The 25,059-nt window shown below is 45.2% G+C and overlaps 1 protein-coding gene across 2 annotated transcripts in view; it reads right to left on the reverse strand.

Annotated features, from left to right (window-relative positions):
• The window catches only part of LOC146206079 (dual specificity calcium/calmodulin-dependent 3',5'-cyclic nucleotide phosphodiesterase 1A-like), a 563,618-nt gene that overhangs the window by 447,106 nt on the left and 91,453 nt on the right, over positions 1–25,059 (reverse strand). The window lies entirely within an intron of this gene.

Raw genomic sequence — 25,059 nt, forward strand, 5'->3', positions numbered from 1 at the left:
TATGAAATAGACAAAGACGGAATATATTTCTACGTTGAGACAGTAGTGGCAGTGATAAGCTTGATTTCATAGCAGTGACACTAGAATTACGATTCTAGTGTCACTGCTACGATAAGAGGCAATAGCTGCTATGTTTAAGTAGTTAAGGTCAGCGATGCCGACTATCAAAGTCAGGCTAGACAGTCCATGTTTATTCTCGAATAAGCATATACATTGTCTCCGCGGCTTACATGTCCTCTGGAAGAAATCCATTAGCTTCCAGAATGTAAGAAGCCCTGCTTCAAAATGTGCAGGACGACACCATGGCTTTGTTAAACATGTAGGCCTTGATAAATAATAGAGAATCGCCGCTTGCCCTTCGCGTTGCTTTCTGCGCTGAAATAATAATATTTTCGAGTCGTGCGTGCTGTAAGACGTCCGCCCTAACTGAACACACTCACGATAATCTGTCCACTCCTCTCTGTGTTCTTCCCGATGGAGTATCAAATCTATCCAAGTCCTCTTGATTACCTAATCAAGCACAATATTTGCAGCCAGTAGCGAATGCTCGATGAGGACGCGAAGGTTGACGAGAAACTAATTCAATAGTTTGTTTGAGGCGTTCCTTGGTTACACGTTCCTGGATCACGGTGTGCGGTTTTGATCATCTCCCACCGTTCTCGAGGTGCGCATTGACAGTTCCTTGGACACTGCAGTCGATCGACATCGCTTCGGTCACCCCTATATGACTATAATTTCATGCTCCGGAGAAAGGCGTCCTTGCATTCACTGCGACGCCCCCGGGAAAAGTTTGTAGAGCAGCTCATCGCGAATGTCTTGAATACAAGGCGCAGCAGGATGTTCCTGCAAGGCCTTCATCAACTCTAAGGTAAGCGTCTCTTCTACGAAAAAACAAAATAGTGTGCCGAATAGCAAATAGAAGTGCGCTTTGAATGTCCATCATGTCCTCCTTGTCGGCCTAATTAATTTTCTTTGATCGCCCTTTATGTAATCTCTTTGCCTTTATCATACCGGCTGCTTTGGCGGCTTGTCGAGTATATCCGAAGACCCATCGTCCAGCTTCGAAGTGAGTTCATTCCGAGCTCTTTTGTGCCACGGTCACAAAAGAGGATGACCTCTTTTGTGACTCTTGTGCGACTATTGCGTCTGCGTGTGCCTGCTCGCGTCGTGAACGAATGTAATATTCTTGCGGTGATTGCCTTTCCAGAGTGCATTGTATTTGCTCACAGGAAACGAATGCGAGGACATGGAAAAGCCTTTCTTCTTTAGTAATATTCTCGTTCACGTATGAATAATCGGCTTCCTCAAAGGCAGAGTGCTTAGTTTTCTCCGACAACCTCCGGCGCTGCATGGTTATACGCAAAAAATAATACACACACAAGGGAATTAAACCAGGACGTTAACACAGATGATGCGCTCGCAGCGCATCATCTGTGTTAACGTCTTCGTTTAATTCTCTTGTGTGTGTATTGTATTGGTGTATAACCATGCAGCGCCGGAGGTCGTCGGAGTCGTATAGCCAACTAGCCCGCTCGCAAGTACTACTGAGCTTAGTTTTCATTGGCTGCTGACTCACTGTCATAGACTAAATCATCACGAAACGACACTAAAGACAGTTTTCATGCCATGGCGTGCGCTCTTTGCGCACTCTTGTCAACACCAAAGCGCAATGCATGCTGCTCTCTTCGCCCGCTTAATGCGGACGTTCCGCGGACGTTCCGACATTGACGCGCGCACGAAGGTAACTTGATAGTAAGGAATCTTGAATACATGCACACTTTGGCGGCTGCTCACTTTGGTGAAACGTCCTCCGGATCGTCTCACTGCCCTAAAAAGCGAAAGTATAGAAAGAAGCACGTAAAGAACATGGTGCGAAACGTGCGAGCAAACGCCCAGCAGCCGGGCAGCGGTGAAACTTATCTGTATTTTACGTGCCTACCGCGCTGAGTATGCTGCAAACATAAACGTCCGCTGCTATATTTGAGAACTTCATCGAAATCGCAGCATAAATTCAAATGCGTCAAGCACTTTCTTTTGTTCGGGCTGTACCTGAAATTTGACCGGGGGGCGCTGGGTGCTGTAATCTTTACCTTCATTTGTTACACCTCATCACAACTGGCCATTTTTGCCACTGCTTATGACGTACAAGTGAAATACAAGTATTGCACGAGCGAACCTAGGCGCGTACCCCTGCAGCTGATTTCATTTCGCTTCCCCTGAGCGTAACTATAAACGATCAAAATTATGCTGCAAATATAAACCCTGCCGTTGATTCGCACAATGGAACGGCGAAATTCTCACTGCCGTTTATTTGGGCTGTACAGCTCAGCCTTTCTGCCTGAGGCGCATGGAAAAACATGGGCTTACCGGGTCGGACGGTGACCAATGGTGCCTTGAAAGGCAGTTCTCGTTTGGAACACAAGCCTAAGCTTCGATATTGCTTTCTACCGTTGCCTTCCAGAAGTAGTCCTGCCGCAGACGGAAAGGCTCAAGAAAGATTAACCAAATCCTATTGAGGTTTGATACGGCAGATTTCGCAACCGGTGTTTGACAAAAGAAAAAACAATAGGCTGCAGGGGATTTAAAACTAGAGGCTTGGAAAAAAAAAAAAGTCAGAAGAGGAAAAAGAAGTGTCGAAATGAGGGTTATGTCTAAACTGCTTTTTTTTTTCTTTCCTACAAACTCACGAAAAACAGCCGTATTTCCTAACTTGGTTCTGGATTAATCCGCACGCCAAATCCGCACAACCTGTGTGGAAAGTAGCTGGCCTCATTAACTTTTTTTTTTCAACTTGGAAAACTACGATAATGCCAACCCTCTCTTCTCAGTTTTCGTATTGCGACATTAGTAATTTAACGAACTTTCTTCCATTCGTTTTTTTTCTTTTTTTTTTTTTTTTTAGAGTTTCTCAATTCGCAGTTCTAGGATTCCAAATCCCTGTAGGGTGACAGCAACTGCTGTCCCCACCCGGCCAGAACACCGTGGTATCAGAAAGCCAGACCAAGAAATGCAGAAGCCACGCCGATGGAGTAGAATTCTCAAAATAACCACGAAGGACATATCTTGCGCTTAACTAAAAGACCTCTGCAAACGCATGTCTCCTCTGGGAATGTTCCAGAGGCTTTAGCAATGAACAATGCCGGCGTGCCGCATAAGCCCGGAGAAACTGGTAAAAACTGGTAAAAAACTGGTAGAAACCGGAGAAACTGGTATCGCTACTATACATGGTGTGCGCATGCGCGTCGTATACGCTGCCCGCTGATGTGTCCATTCTTTCCGCTGGGTGTGTGGCATAGTAACTGAGCGATACATGACACGCGCTAACTGCTGCTTGCGCAAGACTGCCACGGCTCGGCGCTATTGCAGCGGTAGCTATATCGGTTCGCGACAGAGAGAGGGGGAAGTTGCATTGAACACTTTTTCGGTCCTCTACTTTCTTGTTTCAGGAGCTGAGCGCTAACTGCAATGTTGGGAAAATAACGAACCCATGTCGTGGGCGGCATCGACTCCGGTAACCTTGTTCTGCAAGAGCCAATCCACTGCAGCCAAGAAAACGCTGGTTTTCCGGCATGGTCAGCTGCCGCCAGCCAATCACGAACAGATCTTGCGCAAGGAGTCGTGGGTACAATTTGGTGAAACTGGAGCCGTATTTCATAAGATTTATTTTCCATTCCATATTCCCGGCTCTGTGCCACTTTCCAGCCTTTTGTAGCAGAACCGGCAAACAATATATTGCTTGCGTGCTGCCAACTGCTGTATATTTAGTTCTTGTTTCTATTTCAATGTGAACACCACCAGGAGGCTATAGTTATGTACATATAATTGAATAAACGCGGTTAGTTCCATGCGTTGGCTGTCATGTTTCATGTTCTTCACTGCCGGTTCACGAATACACTACACCAACCACGGCGTCAAATACTGCATCTGCCATTCAGTTGACATATATTATGGTGAGGCTACCCAAAAATAATATAAAATAATATGCCTCTGTCCGTGCCACTAGCTAAAACCAGTAGAATGCACCGAGAAATGCGTCGCTCAAAATGTGTACGTACTGAAGTTCTAACAGATGGCAACAAAAAAATAAAAAAAATCTGCGTAGAGTTTATGAACGACAATAAATAAGACATATTGAAAAATGCATTTGTATTCATGAACACTTACAGTTGTTCGAATGGCTCAATTCAGTACAGTGGCTTCAATAAGGAGACAAACCTAAAAATGCCGCCCCAAAACAACGCGTCAACGAGATTACAGTAGGCAGTCTTTAAAAAAAAAAAAAAAAAAAAAAAAAAAAAAGCAAGGAAAAACTTTTTATTGTACTACGCGGCAATGACGATGTTAAAATACAAAAAGATATAGAGGCAAATAAAATCGTCGTTGGAGCAAAATGAAGCTAAAATATGGGAAAATGTTCATCATCATCATCATCATCATCATAAGTCTGACTATACCCACTGCAGGGCGAAGGCCTCTCCCATATTTCTCCACTTAACTCGGTTCGGAAAATGTTATGGCGGCAAAATTTGCAACGCGATGGATAACCAGGACTCGAACTATAAGCCACGCAAAAAAAAAAAAAAAAAAAAAAGGAAAATTATGAACGCGCCTATAGAAAAAAATAAATAATTTCCTCTTTTATGATCGACAACGATGAACCAGAAACATAATTCTCTTGTTTATAAAATAAATTTGAGTAATTTCGGAACGAATGTCGCCTTCCTTTCGAAAATCTTGGAAATAATTTCTCTGAATGATTAACAGCCTGGCGTGAAATGTTCCATCCTCAGTACGCTACCCACTATGATCTTAAGTTTCTCAGTGAAAAAAAAAGCGTCTGTTTCAAAACTAAAACCAGCGAGCCTGAACGTGGTTTTGAGATCAAGCTTATTTTGCTGCTTTCTTACGGCCGCACGTGCAGACCTGTTTCAGATTTGAAAGATGTCGGGTGAGATACCGGGAGAACATGCATAGAACTGATATTTCAAACACTTGCTAAAAGGTGACGACGCCTAGCGTCTAATGTACAATTAACGTTGAACAACCTCATGGCACGTGCAGTGTATATGAGCAAGGCCCAAGCAAATCGCTGCAACTAGCCGAGTCAGCTACAAACGCGCGTTTTTTTTTTTTTCTTTCTCCTCCAGACGTCGAACAAATAAAGGGAGCTTTTTCTCGAAGCAGTGCCACGACAGCGTTCAGAAAGAAATAAAACGTGTTTTTGTTTTCTTTCTGGCTCATCTTTTATCTCCTTCACCTTTTAGCTCCTCCATATTCAGGCATTGCACCTGCCCTGTTGCTCTGTCGGAAGAGAGATGAAGGATACGATTCACGTGAATGAAAAGCAAGAGGCTTCCCGCTCGCGCTGGACACGACGTTGCCGATCTTCGTCCATTTCAAAGGACGCCCCTCAGTTTCTTTTTCGCTTTCGACCCGCAAAGCTGTACTGAGTGCGCGCATCCCATTTCTCTTTTTTTTTTTTTTTTTTTTTTTTTTTTTAACAAGTGAGATGAGGATTATGGGAGGTTGATGGACAATCGGTTTGTTGTAAACAGGAATTATACAGGACGGAAGAGATAAATGGGACACAACACGGTACTCAATTTACTACAAGAAGCTATTATGAACATATTGATTAGAGCACAGCTATACTTCCAATGTGGAGCAAAAGTTTGTTTTAGAGTTGTCTCCGCTCCATTACAAGAGCTACAGAAAACCAATGGGACCAAAGGGGCGCGTTATTGTGAATAAATAGGAGAAAACTAGAAGACTCCCAAGGGTGGATCTGCGGCTATATTGCTTGTTAAGATGCATTCGTATACATGATATGCGAAAAACTGCGTTGATGAGCATCTTACTCACAAAAAAATGCATTTGTCCCGAATTTCTGGAGATTTATGTTGGCATCCTGCGTCTCACCTGAGCTGTGTAAGTGCTGCCTTCATAAATAAATAAATAAATAAATAAATAAATAAATAAATAAATAAATAAATAAATAAATAAATAAATAAATAAATAAATAAATAAATAAATAGATAAATAAATAAATAAATAAATAAATAAATAAATAAATAAATAAATAAATAAATAAATAAATAAATAAATAAATAAATAAATAAATAAAATGTTATTTTCTGCTCCCTAATATTTGCTATCACCTCACTTCGTTGTTATTGGTCAATGCCAGAAGAGGTACGCACCACAAGTCGGCGCCGAGTGCTTATTCAAGGACTGCGGAACAGAGCAGCGTACACACCGCGCCCCGAGCGGTCGGAAGAGAAATGAGCGTGGACCGTGTACCAGCTGCAGACTGCCGATAGCCGAGGAGGGTTTTGTGGGCACTGTTAGATTGTACGGCGGAGAGAGTTAACGAACCTTGACATTCTCAAACGCACTTTTAATTGCTGCTGTGCAGAGTCCTTCGATAGTTAACCAAACAAAAGGTTAAAAGAAAATCGATCGACAGAATATAGTTACTTTATGACAACAAGGAAGAGCGGACATTTCGAAGCAGAGTTCCGAGGAGGGCAACACAGTGCATGACAGCGACTTAGTTCGATGCAGTTTCCTGCTGGTATCTGCTGCGGTGGAATAGAAACACTTAACTTCGTGCGGAAGCTGCGTCGGCACTCCTATACGTACAGAAGAAAAGGGCGACTTGAGCGACCGAGTGAGATGGGACTTACATATATTCAGCAAGGGCTTCTTTCGCGCCAAGCCGAAATTCTTCAGCAAGAAAGAAACGCCTCGGACGGGCGATACTCGTATAGTGCTCCACGCCGCACGCGAGCGCCCGGTGGCGCTTGATCGATGCAGATCAGTATTGAGAGCGACACCTTCCCGTTTCGGGTTTTTCGGGCTTTTACATCAATTTCTTTGCTTTCATAACGTTTCATTTATATATATATATATATAAGGGAGGAGAGTAGCTCCTGCCCGCGCCTATATGGGAATGTCGGCTTGAACGCCGTGCGTGGAATATGAGATTGCAAGACGCGCCGCGCCGTGGAGCCGTCCAGGAAACGAGAGACCGATTCACGATAATGGGCGATGCGTGCGTCGTAGAGGCTGGCGAAGGGAGTGCCTTTTTGCGAATGCTCCGCACCAGGCGGGATCGATGAACCTCGACAACATTGAACGAGCATCGGGAAATGTGAAGTGGGTGGAATTGAGAGATCGTGGCAGTGAAGAGAAAGCGCGGGACAACACTTCTGCGCACAGAGTCAAGCCCCGACGGATAGAAAGCGCGCACGGCATGCGCTTTCCTTTGTCGTTCACACTGTAGGCATAGGTAGATGCGCGTATTGCTTGGAAAAGTATAGACAGGTTGGCCGGAAAGTTGAATATCGTGTCTGTTGCTCAGCGCTGGAGAAGGGGAAGAGGAGAAGAAGAAAGAGGGTCGTAATAGCTGACGACGTGGGGAGAAGTAACCGTACCTATATATTGTGGAGTACAGCATCCGCCGGCCACCTGTTGATCGGCCATGTTCAAAAGTAGCTGTAAATGCGGTTTAAATCACACACCTGAGCCACTATTCTCTGGTACAAATAGGTGTTCCAAGGCATGGTGGTACGGAATATTTATTTTTGTGTGAGTTCGCATTTCATTATCAAATTTGAAATTAAATTGTTAAGACTAAAGTCGCCTAAAATGACATCGAAATGAGCCAGCACACACTGGACATTTGTCAGATTATGTTCGTGATGTATATTTCTGACCAGTGGCATGCAGTAAACAAAAAGAGAATACTACTTCATTGTATTAAAAATATCGATGAGGGAAAAATAACATGTGAGCAGAAGACTGCCGGCTTCACTAAGGCTATATATATATACACAACCGAGAGCTTACGCAGGTTTGGTTTAAGTAAGCGCTCTTCACAGATAAATTAAAATACATAAAATAAACATGCGCCACGCCATTATTGTCAGCGCGCACGGCTATCACTCAGTAGATGCCTTGAGGTGATTTGGCCGGCCGGTACTATAACAGCACGCTGTGTTTTGTTTTTTATTTTGAACAGTTAGGTTTGTTTGCAAATTTGAGGTCGCAGACTTTATAGAGGGCGACCATATTTTCTGCTTCTTGGAGGGACTGAGCTCGTCCAGCCCTTTGTTCAGCATCGCTGCATCCATGCGGTCAATATGAGGACGCAGAGCTTTGTGCCTCTTCGTCGCATACATCGCTTAAACCGCGTTTGTTCCGCGAAATGTCTCAGGTTCGCAAAGAAAAATATGAAGATAATGTCTGTCATTCTGATGCTCACAATATGCAAGAAATGTTTCTTCTCTCTTACGGTGAGCCGGTAGGGCTGACGTCTGAGACGCGAACAGGTTAAACAGAAATTTTTAAGTGCACCTGGACAAAATTGCTCTTCTACCAGAAGTCGCCAGACTTCAAAACATTGATGCACGGGCATATTTCTTTCGGCATAAAAGATGCCCCTAAAAGTTTCGCGCTTTGTTGTCCACGGCTTATCATAATGATATACTTAAAACGAAGTTGTGCAGAATAGCTTTCTAGAATATACACAAGAAACGTGCTGCGGCTCATTGTCAATGGCTGTATTTCTATACTTGTAACGGTCTGAAACCGAAATCATCACAGCGCAACTTCACGTTTCGGATTAACCAGAGAAAATAATGCCTGAGTAGCTGTCAGGTACTGACACAAGGACACTCTGTAAGGAAAAAACGTCACAAGAAAGCGTAACTATACGTTCATTTATGTTTATATATGTATGGATGACGGTGCAACTCCTAAAGGGTTTATTTTCTTAACTCAACCGTGTTGATGCAGTTAATTAAAATTTTGGCGAAGATGACGCTTAAAAAGCGCAATGAAGAGATGATGATGACCCTCATGTCCCAACTTTTCTTAGCTCTATTTATTTATTTATTTAAATTATCTTACACACGCCCCAATCTGGCGCATAGAGTAACGTCTATCGCGAAACATATTAATTTACACCGAACAAACTTATCTCTAGAATATTTTAGTTACCGTGCTCCGCGCCGATATATTAAGTGGAAGAAGCTTTTGCAGTCGGCGCAGGGGACGTAATTTTTCCTTCGTGAATTGTCTGGTGAAAACCTTCGCCACGTTTCTATAGCGTTAATTGATATTCAGTCTAGCAACTTTCCTGAGCTTATTTATTAGTTCTAAGAAACCATTCTTCGCGAAAACAACAACAACAGAAAGCAGACTGCGCAAGCCATTGGGAAGTTGGCTCTTGGAAATAAAAGCGACGAAGAGCTTGTATGTCCAATCGCCAACAAGCACGCAAGTCGGCTAAACACAGCAACGACGAACGAAACAGCCGATAACAAATAATTAGGGACGTGCATCTGTCGCAGTAGAAACTTACATGACCGAAGAGAAAGCCCGTGATAGTCGACTTACCTGCAAGAGAGTAAAAAGACAAATTTAGAACACGGAGAAAGGACAAAATGTGATCAAGTATAGCGGAAGCAGACACGGGGCCGGGTGATTAGGCCTTGCATTGAGTGTGCTTTAAATGAACGAAAATGGCCCCTATAGACACTCAATTTGTAATCAAGACTCCCCCGCACTAAAAAGGCAGCCTATTGAAGCCGTTCTCAGGAAAGGTGCAAGAAATCAATTACTTATCTATTTGAGCAGCACCAGCCTAACTAGCTTAGCGTTACAGCACATTCATCGCTGTGATGAGCTTCGCGCGCCGCTTTCCTTTCGTGCCTGCAACAAGAAGCTGTAGCTCGGGGTATCAGTGCCGACTTGTAGTTTGCAAGGTTATGTGCTGTAGACCCCTATAGCATCCCTTTTTTCCCCTTCTTACGACAATACATGTCTTGAGGTATTCGTTAACGTCATGTAAAGAGTGAGGTCCGGTACTTCGCCTAAACTTGCTCAAGTTTTTCTCGCTGTTTAAGAAAGCAAGTGGATGACCGTTTTTAGCACTCGGCAGACTGCTGAACTAACCAGCTTGTCCTCTTCTTTCAGGGACGCTACCTTCAGTCCACTGCTGATGATGGGCACGCGCATTTCTCGCGCAGTTTAAATTTCCACTTCACCACCTCGTTTACATACTCTTCTTTATTTTGTCCACTTAGAGTAAGATGTATCTGTAGTTTTTGTTCGTTGTTTTGTTTTCTTTTGTTTGTTGGCTTCGTCATAGCTGATGTATATATTAATTTACAGTGAATTGCGGCCGATAGTTGAATGTTTCGCTAAGTATTGGCATAAAAAATGTACCACGAGGGTGTTTAGGTTGGTTGGTTTATGGGGTTTAACGTCCCAAAACAACCCAGGCTATGAGAGACGCCGTAGTGGAGGACTGCGGAAATTTCGACCACCTGGGGTTCTTTAACGTGCACTGACATCGCACAGTACACGACGGGTGTTTAGCTTGGAACTTCCGGTATCGTTAACCAGAAGTTTACCTGTAAATATAAAACTCTCCAGCAGATACTTTCAGTTTTTAGCACCATATCCTAGATGCTCGCTGCGCACACACTCTCCCTACCCACGTTTCTCAACCAAACAGCATTCTGCGCGAAACACACCGACTTACGAGGCAGGCGCCCGTCTAAGACCATCAGCTCGCCAGAGCGAATATACTCCCCAATGCCGTGCCGAAGCTCAGCTATTGGTTTTCTCCTGTCGATTTGCTGGTAAGTCGAAGCATTTTTACCGGAGATATGTACGTACAACCTTGCTAACGCATTACTGCGGTGACACTGTAAACGAGCAGTCATTTCGAGCACTGCACGATTCTCTCTCTCTCTCTCTGCCTGCCTGTCTGTGCGTGTGTTTGCGTGTGTGTGAGCGTGCGTGCATGCGTGCGTGTGTGTGTGTGTGTGTGTGTGTGTGTGTGTGTGTGTGTGCGTGCGTGCGTGCGTGCGTGCGTGTGCGTGCGTGCGTGCGTGCGTGCGTGTGTGTGTGTGTGTGTGTGTGTGTGTGTGTGTGTGTGTGTGTGTGTGTGTGTGTGTGTGTGTGTGTGTGTGTGTGTGTGTGTGTGTGTGTGTGTGTGTGTGTGTGTGTGTGTGTGTGTGTGTGTGTGTGTGTGTGTGTGTGTGTGTGTGTGTGTGTGTGTCCGCACCTACAGTCCGACACTACAGGCGCGATTGCATCACAGTGACTTCTGGAATCGGGAGCGGTGGCCTGTGGTACCCTCTGTAACAGGTTACAACTTACCAGCACTGTCTAATTACCGTTGCCTAATTGCAGTGGCGCTCACGAAATTCAGTGTGCTAGACTACATACGTGAATGGGGTTCCTGTTGTAGCTGTGTATATGGCTGCACGTCGGCTGGCGTACCCCAGTGCAAAGTCGATAGGATACAGGAGTGACATTCATCACTTCATAAACGAGAAATGCGAAAGAGAGCGTATCTGTAAATAACGCTGCTTGGCACCAATAGTCAACACTTTTGGTTATGAGCATACTGTTCGAATGAGGTCGTATACGGTGTGGCAATGGTCTCTTTGCATGCACACATCAATATAGTTGAGAGTGCCTCTCAACAGCACCCTCGGGATGTAGCGCCGAACATAGCCCAATCCGGTCACAAGTGATTTAATTGAACGTTAAAGGGCTTGGAGATGAAAAAGGACGGTTCATGCATTTCAAGTTCGATGAGTTTGGCTTAGTAGATAACTGTGAAGTCAAGATAGTCATCACGAAAAGAACACTGATGCGCTTCGTAATCAGAAAGAACGTTGTCAGCGCCTAGTATAAATATTATCACATATATGCCGTATCGTTTACGGCCATTATTCTTTCTGCATTGCGCGGTAGAGAAACCATCATGGAAAGAACGGACCAGGACATAAATGTGGATGACTGCCACACGTAGGATGTATTTGGCTCGCGTCACAGCTGACGACAGCCACTTCGCTGTTCTATAGTGTTGTGCCGGACATGCATGATTGCCGCGAAGAGAACGGCATGCTTGTGCGTCCCGTTTCCGCAAGGATTGTGTGCTGTACCACATTTGGCAAGACTGCAGTCGTTCTCACACAACGAAGAAGCTTATGGTAAGTAACCAGAACCACGTGGCTACAATATCGTGGAAGTGCGCTTGGACGAGTGCGACGGTTGTGTTCAACGCTTGCTGTTAGCTCGGACGCCAATGGTGCGCGGCCATGGTCGGAAGCGTTCTCGAGACAGCTGCCCGTGCGGCTATAGAGCGGACGGTTACCCTGGCAACGGCACTAACCCTGCCGCACTCTAAACAAACGTTATGGTGCACGTGTGGTTATTCAAGCAGAGCTAAGTTTTGTGAGCGCTCAAATTCCGCTTTGTGCATAAACGGCAAGATGGTGATAAGTAATGCCACAATGTGCCTCGGAGCATTCTTTGTGTTTTTTTTTTAATCGAAGGATGTATATTACGTCCCGTTCCTTCATCATTTTCTTCGGACAATAAATATTGCGATCACTTGGCGCTTATCTATACCGCTAGGCAGAATACAAAGTTGTTAGGACATTTTTATATATAGTAAACGATGCCAATATACAATTAAACAGAGGTAAATATAAGCGAAATGTCACTTCGTCTGAATGTTTATGTTGATTGTAGGAGGAAATTCGTTCCAAAATCGTTTAGGAGGGGAAATTATTTAATATCAGCTGGAAGTAAAAAATAGTCGTGTCGCTGTGGGATCCGAACCTACGATGTTTTTCTTCATCTGTATCCCCTATCCTAAAAGATAGGAAACTGATTTAGTCATCTAATCAACACCAACATCAAAACATGCTTCACTTGGTATTAATCGCTGTTGGATTCTTTCGTGTGTGTGTCTAAAAATTTCACAGCACGGGCTTACTATCTTTTTACTTGTCAGCGTACGTCATCTAGAATTAATTCTCTTTAATTGGCGAGAACATTTACTTAGTCACAAGATTTCATGAAATTTTGGGGTTATTTTGGGGATATTCGGGCACTCTTATGTCGACATTCTTTCTCTGCCACATTTTCGCCATATTACCATTGCTGAGGCCCGCCTTTTGTAACGAAGCCAACGAACGTCATTCCTGGCGCTCAGACGTGACGTCACAGGCATGATTCGCCACTTGCTTTCGGTGAAACGTAACGTCATAGCAAGAAGCCGCCAATAACAATTATAATAATAATAATAAAAGAATGAATTCCGAAATGAATCGCTGCATAATACAGCATATGTCCGGCGCTGGAAACGCTTTTTATAGTGGGCTTAATCCGGCTCTTTCATTACGACAGCGGGTTACCATAAATTCCGAGCTGAAAACAGCGGCGCAGCGCACTCTGCGTATTTCTGTACACAAACAACATTAGTTCCCTGCACACAGTCGACCTTACAATCTCATTGGAGCAAGATTGTGCCGAAGAAAATTCGCGCTTCCGCGCTTCGGGTACGGACGCATATTCGCGCTCCTCCTCCTCCACGGTCGCTCCCTTCTTCAAATGACACGTGTGGCATAGAAGCGAAGGGTGCAGCGGCAAAACAGAGAAATAAATGAAATCTGAATGGAACGCGGAACGGCAGCAGGAAATACGAAGCGGTGCGAAAGATACTTCGCGCCCAAAACTTCTCGTTTACATTTCATTGTTCTCTGGGGAGTGCGCGCGCCAGCGACGGCTATACGAAGCGCCTCCTTTGGGCACGAGCTCATTCCTACTCCTTCTTTGGTTGCCGCTTCGGGCGACGCGAGGTATCACCGGGCCTCGAGTGAAACGAGCGCGAAGAAGCGTTAATTCAGGCCCGATGCGCTGCGAGGCACAGGATGAAAGACGGCTTCGCCCCTGCAGCCACGGCCCGCGCGGAGTCCCGAAGCCCCTGCGTTTCGGAGGCCGCTGTGCGCTGTAGCTTTTCCACTGCACGCGCGAGAAGAGGTGCGGAGTTCTGGCGAGGACAGTGCGCTGTTGCCGTAATGGAAGACTCGCCTGGAGAGAACTCGATAGTGGTTGCTGGCGCTTATTGGGAAGCAGCGTCGACCGAAGCGACGGTGGTGGGGCTGCTTTGCGCAGCAGGGAAGATGCACTGCGGACGAGCACATGCACAGCGGCGGTGCAATTATCGGTGCGTTCGGAGCTCATTTGTTGGCGGGAAAGTGAACGCCATTTCTTCGGAAGAAAAACGCATTTAATGAGGCCGTTTGTGCTTCCCACGCTCTCAACACGAACAGTGACGGCATCCATGAAGACAGCATAAAAGCCTGATGGAGGAATTTCGTTTGTTATCATTGATATATCAAGTCATCTGTATGGCCCAGTATGATCATGAGGGTCTCACTAACTGCGAGCTAAGGTCACAAACTGAAGGTGGCATGTTCAATGTAACATGATATCGAGTAATCTGTCGTGAATATATTTCGAGCTGGCGCCGACGAAGCACTCATGGTTTTATCTCAGCGTTTTATAAAGAAATTGAGGCTTTTAAGTGTGGCCGAAAATTCTATACATCCTATCCTCTGACAAACAGCAAATTAAAATTCCCTTTTGTGTTCCTTTCAGCCCAATCGAACGCTAGGAGATTTTACATAAATAAACCATCACCGGAAAAAGACGACTGCGCTAAGAAGATAAAGATAGCAAGTTGTATTCATCCAGTCATCAACCAGCGGCAACTCGCCCAAGTTGCTGTTTTACTATATAATAAAAGGCCAGTGTTTTCAAATGGACTTTCATTAACGAATGCAGTCATTCGTATACACGTTGGATGGCTAGCTGTGCCTCAAATTTGTCCAGCTGTGCTTATTTCAATTAAGGCGCGTTTTCAAGGAAAATACTCTAGCTTTGGGTGAAGCATAGGGCCAGTTAGTCTGGAAACGCGAACAGGAAGAAATAAAACACGCTTAGAAAAAATTTGTTCGACTTCGCCACAAATGAACAGACAATCGTAGCTGAAGATATTCGCGGCAACGATCATTCAAGCACTGCCAGAAATCAGCTGGACGGAAAAAAAAAAAAAAAAAAAAAAGAAAGAAAGAAAGAAAGCTTCATGCGGTCCAATTTTTTTTTATGATATAACGAATATCACTTTCACGGTCTCGAGGCTCTTTCTGCGGTGTGACTAAGAAATTTTTCAGCGACGATTCGATTCCACAACAGTGCCTCGTTACCGCCTTGATTCGCTCGTTATTTTCTGGGAGGTTTCACCGGACAGTCTGTATAGGAATCAGACTGATTATATTCTTTGCCGGCAGAGATGGAGAAGCGCTATACAAGCAGTAAAAACAAGGCCTAGGGCCGATTGTGGCACCGATCATCAGCTTCTTGTTGCCAAAATTAAGCCTTGACCGCCTAGTAAAGAGCAGAGACATTACACTGCCAACCAAGATCCGTATAACTCGTGCTGTGGTCTTTCCAGTTGTGATGTATGGATGCGAGAGTTGGACTGTGAAAAAGGCTGACCGCCGAAGAATTGAGGCGTTTGAATTATGGTGCTGGCGGAGACTCTTGAGAGTTCCTTGGACTGCCAGAAGATCAAATCAGTCGATATTGTCGACCATAAACCCTGACTGCTCATTGGAGGGTCAAATTCTAAAGTTAAAGCTCAGCTACTTTGGTCATTTGATGAGAAGAGAGGAGTCGCTGGAAAAAGACTTGATGTTGGGAAAGGTTGAGGGTCACCGGAGAAGGGGTAGGCAGCGAACGCGATGGTTAGATGGCATCCTCGAGGCGCTGCAGGTGAAGTTATGTGATGTTAGGAAGATAGTGAGAGACCGGAAAGCGTGACGTGATATGGTCCATAGGGTCACAAAGAGTCGGACACGACTGAACGACTGAACTGAACTGAACTGTCTCCGCAGCAGCAGTAAAACTTTGTCAGGGCATTGAGTAAACTAAAGGGAGGACTTGTAGTTTCACGCGCGACTACAGCGTTCCCGGTGGTCTTACGCTGCCTACATATTCGCAGGTCTAAAGACATGTCGCTACTGAGAGCCCTGTTGACACGCAACCCGCGCCGCTCGCCCAGACTTGCTGCCTGCGAAAGAAACGGAGTCCAATGGCAGCGTATAATGACCCGGGCTTCGCGAAAGGACTAAAATAAATGAAGTCGTGGCACGTGCCACCGAAAGCAACGTACGTCCTAACTTTTCTGGTGTAATTCTTTCGTTCCGGAAGATTTCTCCCTGCAGACCTGTTTTACAAGTCGCAGTTTTTAAATTCGCTGTCCCAGCCGCAGAGGAAACAATGAGAGAAAAATACAGATGAAACTTGCAGCCGAATCGCGGAGCCTGAAGCGCGAAAAGAGTATTTGCTGGAACGCCGGCCGGCGGCCTCCATTACATGTGCGTATGCCGCGAGAGCCTGTTAATTAAAATCTCGGAAATCTGGCAGGGATAATTACTTTCCCACGGAGGCCGATGCTTTATTTCCACGACGCGTCTAACCCTCTCCGTCCTTGGCAACTAAAGATGACTTTTTTCCTCTCAGGCTATTAAGGCGCAGTTGCTGAAAGTGTTAAAGAAGCAGAAAAAGAGGCACGCGTAAGAAACAAATAGAAAGGGAAGCCTGAAATGAAACGATGTGAACGATGAAACTCGCGATAAATTGACGCAGAACTGCCCTCAAGGGACTTCGGCACGTTATTGAAGGCTGCAGAAAAGTTCATTTTTATGCAGTACTCAATCCGTCAATTTGTTGAGGTGCCAAATATGTTTCTCCATCTTCAGCGCAAGAATAACTGAAAACAGCAAATGATGACCACAGCAGGCATAAGGCATAATGTGTCTAGATTTGACGGTATACAGTCAAATATTTAAGCACGTAGAAATCAAAGTTCTGGTTAAGTAAACATTCTTTCGGAATTTTCAGTCAATAAGACACCTTCCCTGCAAAACAAAAAAGAAGAAGAAATCCACAGACGAGATTCCTATATTAAATATGCAGTACGAAATAATACCATGTAGGGCACGAGGAAAAATGGCTTTACGTGGTTGCGTTAGTTGTGCGTTTTATTATTTTGCTATAATATGTGTGGCTCAGCATCAATTCTCTTTGTACTCATTCAAGCATTTTTTAAAACTGGTTCTATCACTACTTTTGGTATCAGAACTTCTAACATGCACTGCATGCTTGTTCCTGACGTCATAAGCAGCAGCGACCAATGGAAGTGAGGCAAAAGTATGAATCGAAAGAATATCGCTGAAAAATTACATTGCCAGCCGGATTTTATAAGGAGAGGTGACAACGAATACCTCAGCTGTTATACCATTCTTGTCAAAACGCTTTCGATATGCTCAAATTTTTCGTTTAACACGGCTATTTCACGTATTGTAACGTAACCATTTTCACTGAATTCACTTTGTGAAACTGGCTGAATTTTCGTGGATTACACAAAAACAGACTCATTTTCATAAGCATAATCAGCAGTGAAAACTCACAACAAAATGAAGTGCAAAGGTACTCGAAAACGGAAGACAATGTGAGGCACGTTGCTATAGGAGCACTGTGATCAGCTCTATTTTCATGTCGTCGTGCAATTAACCGTTCACGTGCTTGCCGTGAGGCTGTACGAAAGCCAGCACATTTTCTCATATCGAGAGAGAGAGATCTTTGCGGGGACTCTCAAAAACGTATAATGTGCGACGTAACAAAGGTTATTTTTTAATCTTTCTTTTCTACCGATGAGCAGCTGCATAATGCAAACATATTACTCATTTGTGGGCATTATTTCAAAAGGTTAGTGTTCCGACTGGCCGCTTCTCTCATTCGCTTTTTTTTTTATTTCTCTTTGCTCCCCGCTTTAGAGTTTGGCTACTTCGTCATTACGCTAAATGTTGAATTATTTAGTTGCACCAAGTATTGAGGTTATCGACTAATTTCAGCAGCTGAAATAGAGTCTGAACTTCGCGAGGCTCGACACGCCATTCAACTCCAGCTGCTACGGGCGGTAATCTGAAATTTAAAAGAAAGAAGAAAGAAGAGCTCGAATATTCTCGGGGAAGACAGGCTTGTTTCGTGTAACCAGTTACCCGGCGGCGAAGCGGGTCGATACCTCGGTTCTTTAATCTGCACAACGCGCAGCCATGCTTGAAATGAAATTCTACTTTCTGCATATTAAAAGTGCGCCGAAACGGGTTTCTTCAGCGTACGTAGTTTCGCAAGTGGCCTTGGTTGCCAAATCACAAAGTGGGAATCGCGAGAGGAAGAATAAATAAACAGGATACGCTTAACGCATGTATATTTGCTTTTTAACCTAATTTCGCCGGCCGCTCAACGAACGTCGGGCGGTGCAAATTTGCCTTCTCTTCTGGGTGTTAATATTCGGAAGGAACTGTATATCTTCTGGCTTGAGTTGCTGGCTGGCTGTAAGAACGACTTGCGGAAATGCCTCAATGTCATTTCGATGCAAGTTAAGAGAAGCCGTGACGCTTAAATTAATCCCAAAATGCGCCACGGCTCCATAAACTCCGTGCTTGGCTTAGGCGCAACAGGAAACAAGTATTTACCACTTTAACCATTTGCCGGCCGCGGCGGCTCAGTGGCTTTAGCGTCGGGAGGCCGGTTTCAAGGCCCTTCGTTCGATCTCGGCCAATGCGGTTGCATTTTGGTGGAGGAGGGACGTTAAACCGTACAACTGACATTTTAACGATTCAACTTTCCACCTACTTTGTGGAAAAGAAAACATATTAGAAAAAAAAAAAAAAAAAAACTACCTACCACAAGGAAGCCCTAGTGCGTCTGCACCTAGCCACCACTGCAGCGAAAACTGCGAACGCCACCAACGCGCCAACCCTATATATCGACCCTTTCTTAAGGTACAAGAGGCACACGCGCACAATGCAAAATAGGGAGATGCAGGGTTACATTTTAGCTTAGGCGCAGGTTCTGACATCCAAAGTAGGCTCTGGACGAGCCGAAAAAGCGACAGTTCGACACGGCGGCCGTTTCTGCTGCTGCTGCAGGCGGCGCCCCTGACCCGCCTGTACTTCAGCCTTACATTTCATAGTTTTCAGCTTTGCCCACACCTATACCGCTTTCTCTTTTCGTTTGTTCCTTCCTGGGGGAGGCGGGGAGGGGGGATATTTCCACTCTTAGGGAACATATTGGAAGGAACATGCATGTTGCATTTGCAGGTTGGGCGTGTCCATAACACCCCACGGTGAAGTATGCTGAAACTGCCGGCCTCTGTTTGCCCGTCCTAATTTGTTTCTGGCAGCGTGCGGAACGTTGTGAATTGCCAATTTTACGAAGCACACACACACACACGATACTGACTGTTCTATCTTACAATGGGTAGAAGACACGGCAGCGGTACCACCAGTCAACAGTTATACCGCTGCATCTAAACGGCAGCCTGCGTGCGGCTAAAATGCACCATAACTAACCCTCATATATCCATTCACGCTGACAGCCAATTTCTACAACCGGCAAGCTTCAGATTCAGCTTTGTATTTATTGTTCTAAACTATTTAAAGTTTCACAAGAGATTTCTATAATTCCGAACAAAATGCTGGTGGGGGGAAGGAGAGAGGGTGAGAGAGGGGGGGGGTGCTTTCTAGCTTTAATCAACCCAAAAAAAAGGAATGTCGTAAGGCAGAAACTCAGGCGAAGCGGTAACGCAGTCAGGACAGGCACATCGGAACAGAAATTCGCAGTACAGATGTCAACGTGATAGGCTTATATTTCTAGACATCGCGGGAACACATAAATGAGCATGCATATGGTCAGCAGGACGATTGATTCTGCACGAAAATCCTGAGTCATACTCGCGCAAAGCCGGTGCAGCAGCCAAATCAGATCGACCGCAAATACGAGACATACATACGAGAAGTGTTAAAAAGTAATGTTCCCATTTTCTTCTCGAAAACTGCTCATTCAAAATTTATGAAATTCACGAATATTATACAGCTACTTATCTGCCGGGCCAGCCAGGCCAATAGCAAAGATGAAAATTAGACGCCGACAAATTAGAGCAGTACTGTCCAAGCAAATTTGGCAATCACTTCGTTTATTTTCAGGCTGATCTGAGAACGGGCGTTGTCGCCCTGCTGCTGCCGTAAAGGCTGGTACAAAGAAATCACACATGCTCTTGTTCACCGGGGGCGCAAAGTCGTAAGTGTTGGCCGAGGTTATATTGAAGAGTAGTGTAGGTCCAACAGATGTGCGGACGTAATATTTGTGATTTTATTCATTTTTGAATGAACAACTTTCGAGAAAAAAAAAATGAGAGCTATTACTTTTTGGACAGCCCTCGTACAACTCTCCATATGAGCATGAATTATATATGCGCTGTAAAGCACGGCAGCCGCATTCCTGAAGAACTGAAAACGAACAGCTGATGACCCAAGGAAAAACGAAGAGTGGAAAGAAGAGGGAAGAAGAGGCAATATTTTTGTTCAAACTAAGAAGTTAATTCGATGTTTTGGGTGAAGTCTTCGGACCAGTGCCCCAGTAGCGACCGCCCCCGAGCGGGTCTTGTGGACATCCATCAATGACCGCGTGAAACACGCACAGAGACAACGAACAGGGGCGAAGCGACTAACTGGCAAGCAAAGTGAAAAGCGGGAAACTTAACGCCGCTACGTTAGAGGTCACCGAACACAGCAGGGAACATCATTCTGGGTGACTCCTGAAATGACCTTCAGCAAAAAAAAAAAAAAAAAAAGGAAAAAAAAAAACGACAAATTACTGAAGAAAGGAGAAAGGAAAGTAAAGACATGGGCGGCACTTTAAACCGAATTCGATGCTGTGAAGAAGCGCTATCCATCCCTCGTTTCACCCTTCTGTTCCGCGTAGCCGTTCCCCGCTCCTTCTCGCCGTCACTCTGTGACGCGAGAACATGCGACTCCTTCGCCTAGCCTCGAGAGAGCTGAAAAATGAAACGGGTTCCAAAGTGGGGAGGGGATCGGAAAATCGGGGAAGAAGCAAACACGAAGTTTCCACTGTCGCATCCTTGGGTACTTATAGGCGCTTATGCAGCGAGATAGCCTGTGCCGGAAATGAAATGCAGGTATCTGGTCCCGGAAGGAGGACGGGGGCGGGAGGGGAAGGGGGCGGGGGGGGGGGGGGGGGGCGTTAGCTATCTCTTGTGGCCCCTTCCTGTTGTCTTGCTTCTTTTCTCTAAAGTGGTCTTTTAGTTTCTGGTTCCCACGCACAGAAAGGAAAGTACACTACACGCTGTCGTGGCCCGTCCGTCGTCACTTCGATCAGGACGACCTGCGAGCAGTTTGCGCCGTCAAGAGAAAACGGGCACTAGCACGTCCGTGCATAAGCCTCCCGCAAGATCGAGAAAGAAATCAGTCGCGAAAAAAAACTAAGCGCACAGTTTCTAAGTGAAGTCTGTCGCAACGAGGAGGAGTTCTTTGGACGACGAAAAAACAGTGCCTCCCTTTGCTTACATCCTTCCTATTCCGCGCACTGCGTCAACCTTCCTATCCTCCCAACTCTTCGAACATCAGCGATCGGAAACAGACCACGCGCATTCTCGCGCCGCTGAAAGGCCAGAGGTCAATCGAGGTCGCGTGATTGCTGCGTTCGCCGGGATTAAGAATGTGGCGAGGCTGCGCAACGAAATCGATCCCATCAAAGTAGAACTCAACGAAGTCGTCAAAATGGCATGCTTCACTTGTTCAGCAACGCCAAAGTGTCGCTTTGTATGACCAATCGTCTAGCTATAGCTCCCATCACGAAACATGCTTGAAATGTCATGTGTTCACCCCATTGAATTGGAAGAACAAATATACAAAGTGCGGCACTTACACAAGCATACTAAGAAGCGCTTAATTAGCGATATCGATAAGCTTGATAAGTGCCGCTTTTATGGGGAACGGCAGTTGCTGTGATAAGAACTTTTCAAGTGCGCGATTAAGTAAACTCTGTTGTCGTTAATTTCGTATCTTCCATGCGCAGGCGTCTCGATACAGACATATTTCGATAAGCGCGCAGCATAATTTATGAGCAGGGAGCGTTTGAGTAGAGGAAAGCGTGATGGAACGCAGCAAGGCAATAACAGAAAAATGTGTAGCCTTTGTTCCTTTTTTCTTTTTCACCGCAGAGAGTGGGTGCAAGCAAGCATGAAATGCGTCGCACGAAAGGCGCAGCGCATTCTGGGACGGCTTATTAATGGTGGTAGCTTCACTGTGGCTTAGACTTGGTTTATTCCCTGCTCAATGTGCTCCGCCTTCGGCAACTTCTCTTCTTTGAGCTACGTGGGCAGTGTCCGTGGTCACTTTGCTTACGCTGTTTGAGGTGCCTACGCCATCAACCACTTTGCTTATCTAAGCAACGCGCTTGGCTTCCTTTGCCGCTTTTGTTGTGCCACGTGCCATTGCGTCCACCAGTTCCTGTTTTTCATGTTGGGCAGGGCGCGAAGCGTCCTTGGCTGCCTTCCCTGTTTTAAACACCGCAGCGCTCGCCCGCTCTTCATCCGCCTTAGCAACGCGTTTGGTGGCTTTCGTCTATGGGTATGCGAAGTCCTGCTAGAACAGAGCGAGAAAGGGTTCGATAAGGGTCTACTTTAAAATGCGCTTAAGAGAGGCAGCTAAAAGAGGGGCCTCATTTATTTATTCATTGTTTATTTATTGAAGCACCTCATTCGCCCGCAGACTTATTACAGTCAGGGGGGAGGGGGCGAACAATATGTTTGACGTAACTTGAGCGCCAGGGAGAGCAATACAAGCAACATCACTGTAAATGCAAACAATTCGATAAGAACAGCATGCGCTCAAAATAAATGCACGGTTACACCTTGGCGTATACAACAACAATACAAAGGTTGAAACATGGCAAGTGTAATGAAAGTTTCAGAACAAGGCTGACATACAGACCAACGACACCACCATCACGCTGCGGGGAAATTCCGAATCAGATAGAACTAGAGCTATTTCGCGTGGGAGTAGGTTCTAATATCTGATTGTGCGGTACGCGCAGATCTTGTTCGGTGACTCCGACTCTGTGAAATGTATACGTAGGTGGGAAAATATAGTCATATGTACTTAGCGGTGTGCAACTGTGAAAGAACACTGCCTCTTCTCATGTACTACCGCCCAGACTATTCCTTACATTCTTTCTCTTAAGCCTCCCTCCCCCGCATCTTCTCCTGGAGTGCCTGGCTGTCGTCGGCACAGCTGGAAGACCGCCTTGCATTTGTCAACAATAGCGCAGATAAAGATGAACGTTGTTAAATAAAGTGCTCCTCCCCCCCCCCCCCCCTTCTGTACCAATCTCTCTCTCTCTCTCTCTCTCAACTCATCGCGCTTTGACAAGGCATAAATATTGCTTCAATAGTCTGCAAACAGGTACGCCCCTGATACAATAACTGCTTTATATGGTTGACTAAACAATTGCCTTTTAAAGTCCGTGCCTGCATTTTATTCGCAAGCAAGGATGTCCATTATCTCCGCTTCTACTCAAACTTACGATGCTGTGTGTATACATTCCCCAGTGTAGTAAGGTTCTCGTATTCTGGATAACAAGCTTAGGGTACGGACGTATGCAGATGATGCAGCGTTATTCTGCGCGGACATACTGAGTGCGGATGAAGTCCTTCCCATCACTGAATAACTTTGCTCAGTATCTGGTGCTTGCGCGAATTGTTCAGCGAATTGAGGTCTGTTGTTTGGATGTGGGTGTGCACGCCAGCTCAATATGCTGGCATTGCAAAGACGTATGTGCCGCCCAGGTACCTTGGTTCACGTATTAACACTGTTCACGTATAGCGCAAGTTATTTGAAAGATTGCATATCTACTCTGTAAAACCACGCTCAGACCTTCGTCCCAAATGCATGGTGTGTCAATACCTGGCAAGTCTACCGCTTGTAACGTTTTTCCGGGAACAAAATAGTATTGTTTTGCAGATTACACACGGTGCGAGGCTTTATACTCACTGTCTTTACATTGTCTATTTCCATTGTATGTGAGGTCCGCCCTATAAGCCCAAAAGACGTGATTATACTTTTCGAACTGTAAGCGCTGGTGGGCTTCTTGTGCATCTTTATGTGCGGCACATTCTTTTTCCGATCACACCCAATTGTTCGTGCTTTCTTGTAGACAAATTGAGTCAATTCTTTGCCCACCCTGATTGTGTCCTCACACCTTTGTGACCTTCCTTCTTTATGAAGGTGTTCGCATGAGTTGCATTTAGTGTGTACGCTTTCTATTGGTTCGTTTTTCAATCAAGTGTTTTGTTTTCAATGTCGCAGAAACGCTTGTACAAAGGCTTAGTTTGAGTGCTTTTCCCACTGCCAGACTATCGTTTGCGAGGTGCGTAAAACGTTAGTTTCGGCGTACACCGAGACTCTTTTACAAGCTTTGCCCGTGAAGACATGGCCAAGAAAAAAAGAAACGGAGTTTTCGCGTAGTTCATTAATGGCGGTCTATATGTGCCTTTCCAGGAGATATTGGCCACTTACCCTGTAATTTCAAACGCACTGTTGCCTTCGGATGATGTGCAACAAACACTGCAGATGTTAATCAGTTTAGCTTCCCGTTGTACACGGTATACGTGACCGATTTTTCGTATATGTTGGTGGACCCCTAGTCATGTTGCTTCTAATCATGGACTACAACGCCTATGGAAAACTCGCAAGATAAGTCACCGTTGTAAATCTGTTGCTTCATAATATACCCAGTTTCGGCTTTAGGAACTGTGCGACCAGACAGACTCCGAACCTGACTGGCTCCCCTCTTCGTGGTATGCGCAGCCTTGACACCCTCCTGGTATTCTGCTACCTTCGAGTGTAAGTGGTTATGGGGCGATTTTGATACCGTTGGCTTTTAAATAGCCCATGCTTAGGTCATTACGCCTCTGCAAATAAATACTATATTTAGGAGGAAAAAGTGCTGCCATGGCCGAGTGCTCTAAGAAATATTAATTAAACATAGAAGCTGGTCTGCCCATCTGCCATATTGCGGCTCGAGATCGAAAATGTGCAGTTTTCTTCTTTTTTTCTGCCTTCTATTCGAATGGTAAAGTCCGGATGGCTTCGGATAAGTTCGACATCAAGTTTTTACCGTTCGGCTTCTTGTTCTGGTTCGGAGGATGTTCCATGAGTTAGCTGAGAAATGGGAGTGATACGCAAGCAAGAAGTAACATAAAGTCAATGAAATGATTTTCGAAACTGACTTTTTTGAAAAGCTACAAGTATA

This window comes from Amblyomma maculatum, chromosome 1 (genome assembly GCF_055883805.1).
Source record: "Amblyomma maculatum isolate TAMU_Amacu chromosome 1, ASM5588380v1, whole genome shotgun sequence".
Taxonomy (NCBI): domain Eukaryota; kingdom Metazoa; phylum Arthropoda; class Arachnida; order Ixodida; family Ixodidae; genus Amblyomma; species Amblyomma maculatum.